This window comes from Coptis chinensis, chromosome 4, assembly GCF_015680905.1.
Source record: "Coptis chinensis isolate HL-2020 chromosome 4, ASM1568090v1, whole genome shotgun sequence".
Lineage (NCBI taxonomy): Eukaryota > Viridiplantae > Streptophyta > Magnoliopsida > Ranunculales > Ranunculaceae > Coptis > Coptis chinensis.
Window position 1 is genome coordinate 64336845 of NC_141459.1, and position 5696 is coordinate 64342540.

Genomic DNA, 5696 nt, shown 5'->3' on the forward strand with positions numbered 1-5696 from the left:
GAATTATTTGTACTTATATTATATATTTTTCTTGTAATAAAAGAACAGATTGGATGACATGGATTCTATAAATAAAAGATACCATCTTGGCATCTTCCATATTCCAATCATTAACGACTTTCATAGAGTTCAACCACCAAGAAACATAACTAGTTCAACTTCGATAAGTGAGAGCAAAAGTAAGAGTCAATTGAAGCTCCGCATATCATTGTTTATTATATTTTTCTTAATAATCAGAAATTAGATGTTACTTGGGTTGTGACAAACCGGCCTCCGTCCACATTACATCCTTTCTTGTGAAGTGTGACTGGAACACTACTAACAAAGTTCCCCAGGGAAAGTGCAACATGAAAGCCCTATAACTTAATGGAGACTATGAGCACCTCAGAAAGGGATTATGGGGATGGATGTGGATCTTACGGAACGTATCTATATATATCCGCTATACTTGCGAAAATATAAATTTTGTTATACTCGAAATCTTGTGAAACTTGTGTTAGATGGATGACCACTAGCTAGGTTCAACTTTATTTTGGTTTTCATGCATTCTTAACTTCATTTTAAGAATGGGTGATATCAACAAAATGGGTGATATCAACAGGGAAAGTACAAAATGGGTGTCTAGAATTCAAAAGAATTGAATCAAACATAACATTATATATATATATATATATAAAAAAAAAAAAATAGAAAGAAAGATAGAACGATTACAAAAACAGAGCTATATATTTATTTTGAATCAAGCAATCAAGATCTCGGTCGATATGGCCTCAAATAAAAATCTAGTGATATCAACAGGAGAGACAATAAGTTCATAACTTCATTGTTTGATTTAATGATTTATTTATTTTGAACTTGGATAAACATAACATTGATGTCTCTGTCTCCATTTCTATAAATAAAAAAAATTAAAAATATAAATAACTTAAACAGTCAAAAATCCCAATGTACATAAACAGTATAAATAACTTAAACATCAAAACTCTGACAGAGTTCACCGAATATGCTACTTCACCGAACTCTGACAGAGTTCACCGAATATGCTACTTCACCGAACTCTGATAGAGTTCACCGAACTCTAACAGAGTTCAAAACTCTGATAGAATTCAAAACTCTGACAGAGTTCACCGAATATGCTAGTTCACCGAACTCGACAGAGTTTAAAACTCGATAGAGTTCACCGAACTCTGACAGAGTTCAAAACTCTGACAAAGTTTAAAACTCTGATAGAGTTCACCGAACTCTGACAGAGTTCAAAACTCTGACAGAGTTCACCGAATATGCTAGTTCACCGAACTCTGACAGAGTTCAAAACTCTGATAGAATTCAAAACTCTGACAGAGTTCACCGAATATGCTAGTTCACCGAACTCTGAAAGAGTTCAAAACTCTGATATAGTTCACCGAACTCTGACAGAGTTCAAAACTTTGATAGAATTCAAAACTCTGACAGAGTTCACCGAACTCTGAAAAAGTTCAAAACTTCGAAACTCGAGTTCACCGAACTCGACGAGTTCAAAATATACTACTTCACGAACTCGGCGAGTTCAAAACTCGGACGAAATCACGGCATGAAGAATATTTTTTCGCAATTTAGGATTTTGATTGCATAGCGAAAAGGTTTTCCCAAAGATAGATATATGATGAACGAAAAGTTATCATGCTTATGTTGGTTGTCGTTCTATTAACTTTGGTGGTTGCCCAAAGCAAGCGATGTCTCTCTCTTGAACATAGTGGATCCAATGGTCCGACACTCCGACTCGAAGTTGTATATATAGTTCTACTTCTTTAGAACCCCAGTTTGCATACACGAGAACTGTCTAGAAGAGGAATCAACTCCAAGGGTACCTCTACCATGTTGTATGCTTACTGCTTAGGCACCAATCAAATGTGCCACATTTGCTACCATATAAGCATATAGGTAGATTGGCTGCAGTTTCTTTTCCTCATCGGCTGCTAATGTTCCTCAAAATCTTAGTTATTACTTACTACTACGGATTTTCACTATTGCAGTTTGATGGACAAATACTCGTCAAAATCATCTATCCGCTTAGTATACTCAACAGGAAAAAAAAATGGTTACTCCAGCTCCTCAAAACAGACAAGTCTGAGTCGTACTTACAAGTTTACAAGGACTAAAATACTACAAGATACAACACACTTTTTTCTGAACCAATTGATACAATGTACATCAAGTAACTAACCAATCTTACAAGATGCTGAGTTTGTTTCTAAATAATTTAATGTGTTCCAAGTTGCAATGTGTTGGTGCATGTCTATTGACAAAATATTTTCTTTTACTACTTTCATGAGGTGTTATCTTCCATTCTTAATACCTCTTGATGCGTGCAGCAACCAATGCCAATTGCTTGTTCATCATGTAACTCTAATATGAACTACTTTGTTTTGTTATTTATTTGTGGAGTTAATATAATTATTATGTTAATTGCTGCAAATTATTCTCCTATATATGTTATGTGATGCCCTAAATTTTGAATTTTTAAGGTTGAACTCATCGCCTTCCGTGCTCAACACTATGTTTAATGGACACAATCTTAACACAAAATGGATATGTTATGTATCAAAGTTGTGATTTGATATGACACCCCTTTTAATTATCTGGATACGATAGCATTCGTCGTGCCCTTGAGTCGTTCGTGGATGTATGTATGTTTGACTCATCATTTGATTCACACATTGTCTTCGTTTGTGTTTGATGTAGTAACTTTTCTTCTATACATCAACAACCAAGTATTGCCCAGATAATTAAGGTAAATAAAAGACATCATAATTAATCTCGTTGTGCGACAATGCAGGAGGAGTTTGATACATATGATTTGAATGCTCATTTGTTTATGAGACTACAGTTTCTTAAAAAGGGATCCAAGATTATAGAGATTGTTGCTGCAAAAGATGTTATTTTCACTCTTGCACAGTCGAGCTTTTGTGCTGCTTTTATTTGCAGTAAGTATTCATCATCTAATTGGCTTACAGTTGGGACATCATTTATCTTAGAATGCGAATAAAGTTGAAAAGTTATGAAAGAACTACTTTGTGAATTAAGAAATGAATCATTCAACCCACATTGTACTAGACTGCTAGGTGTTTTAAATAAAAAACGAATGTGATTACTTTGATATCTCTAAAATACTTCTCCTTGAGAATTCATATTCATGTCCTAATTCTTCTTGTTTTGTTGTGTATTGATGTTGACAGCAACCAATAAACGCATTTGCTTTCTGAATATCAGCCCTGATGAGGTGATTAGAAGTCTTTTCTATAACAAGAACAATGAGTCTCTCATCACAGTATCAGTTTATGCCTCAGATCATTTTAGCTCGTTGAAGTGCAGGACTACTCCAATCGAGTAAGAAATTCGATGGTTTACTCTACAGTTATAACTCACTATTTGGGGTGGCTTTGTTTAGTTCAGGATATATTTTATTTTAGCATGGAAAGGGTGATATTTGATGGAATCACAGTTAGTTCAAATATAACTGAAGGGCACACAATGTTTGAGGCCCTTTATTTGAGGGTAAAGGAAAGAAAATTATGATAGAAAGTGTATAAACTTGCTTGCAATTGAGCTTTCCTTATGTTATTTGCCATTTTTATTTCATGTTTCCTTCAAGCATGCAAAAGAATCTGTCTGCTATCCTTTGCAGGAGTTCTTATGTGAATGAAACGGTGGCCTAGTGTTTGCATCTGCATATGTATCAAAGAATTTGTGCCCCTTTGTTTATAGTTAAAAATATTCTTAACATTCTTATTTGTATTGGAATTAACCACACAAAACTCTGATCAGAAAAGTATCATACAGTATATGATTTTGCTTGCTACCACCTACTAGTCAATATTGATACTTGATAATTTATAGAGCTCATCGGTGTGCAATATGGAAAACCTGGACTGGATTCTGTACACTCCAGCAGTTTCAAATTTTAAACATATAATCATATGAAATTAATACATTATTGGATTGATTATTTTGTAGGTATATTAGGCTTATATCAACTGGATGCTGGATTTCCTCTTTTGAATCGGAATCACTTAAGTGACCTGGTTTTGTTGAGTTTGATGATGTAAATGGAAAAGTTTTGACTTACTCTGCTCAGGATGGGTAAGCAAATTCAGTTTGGTATTACTGTTTAAAAAGTGCTATGGTTGTTTTTATCACTTCCAACTGGTTTAAGGATTGGAAGCACACAACAATGCACTAGTAGTACGCAGTAAGACTATCCAGAATTGACACGTTGCCCGTATTTGAAAGTGATTGTCTGTCAAATTTGTGCAGCATTTACAAGGTGTTTGACCTCAAGAACTACTCATTCTTGTACTCAATATGTGACGAAAATGTGCAAGAGATCAAGATCAGGTCTGTAATTTTTAGTTTTTTTTTCAAGTTTTTCTTTATGTTTTTTTTTTTGTTCTCAAGTATCTGTGTAACTTTTATTATTTTATTCATTGTTTTGTATCTTTATTTTTTGTGCGTACTAGTCCAGGAATCATGTTGTTAATATTCCATAGAGTTGTTGGTTATGTTCCTTTAAAAATATTGTCGATCGAAGATGGAACAGTATTGAAATCATTTCATCACTTGCTACACCGTAACAAGAAAGTTGATTTTATCGAGCAATTCAATGTGAAACTTCTGGTCAAGCAAGAAAATGAGAACCTACAAATATTTGATGTGAGGACTTGTTGGTTCTGTTGTACCCAATTGCATATAGTGCTTTTCCTTGGACATCTTCTCCAAGGGGCAGGCATATGCCAGGTCTTTTTATGTTTTTTCCTCATCGTATTTCCTTGCTGTTTTTTGAGCAGGTAAGAAACTTGGAGCTGGCTGAAGTTAGCCGTACAGAGTTTATGAGAACCACCTGTTCTTCCTCTATGATCCCATCTGCCTTTTCTTCCTCTATGAGAACCACCTGTTCTTGACATTCCGGAATAGAACTGTTGCTGTTTGGAATTTTCGAGGAGAGCTGGTAGTTGTGGCATCCCGACTGCAATACAAACAACATCTACATCACTAGTGATCAAGACCTTATCATCTCATACTGCAAAGCTGAATAAGGGGTCGAAGATGATGGAGAATGTAAGGGTATTTCTGTCCACTGTTTCTTCAATGTATATTATATGGTAATGGTATTGATTTTATGAAGGGAAAAACAAGAGGGCCAAAAGAATTGCTTCCCAATCTGATGAGTCATGCTCACCTCAAGCTCCTCGTCAAGGTAAAAACTTAAACCACTCTCCATTTTCTCAATTTTCAACTCGTCAAGTTACTACAAGATTTTCTTTTTATGCACTGATTTTATGTAATCATTGTTTATGTCGTCGAGATATGGTAGTAGACAACAAATGCTCATCTTTAGGGGGTGGGGCAAGTATTTAATTAATTGCATGAATTTAATTAGTATGATTGTTTTTCTGAGTTCATTATTTGTTTTGTGATTTTTTTGGAATTAGATGGGTTTTGGAGCGGCACTAGGATTTATATTGAGTGAAGTCATTGTCACTAATGCCTGTTATTGCATTTTGAAGATTCGGGATTGTTTGGAAAATCGTATAGAAATTTATAACCCTTAGTAAATCTGAATTTGTAACTCTCAAAACTCTTTTGAAGTTATATATATGGTTTAATGAATATAATATTTTTTTTCCGACGCTTGTTTGTGTTTATTTTACTTGTTAAAT

The 5696-nt window shown here is 34.4% G+C and overlaps 1 pseudogene across 1 annotated transcript; it reads left to right on the forward strand.

Annotated features, from left to right (window-relative positions):
* The first annotated feature begins 2776 nt into the window (after positions 1-2776).
* LOC147504375 (uncharacterized) lies at positions 2777-4827 on the forward strand (annotated as a pseudogene). The gene is made up of 5 exons (XR_015221007.1): positions 2777-2963; positions 3216-3366; positions 3994-4119; positions 4294-4374; positions 4497-4827. The product of XR_015221007.1 is annotated as an uncharacterized LOC147504375 (transcript).
* The last annotated feature ends 869 nt before the right edge of the window (positions 4828-5696 follow it).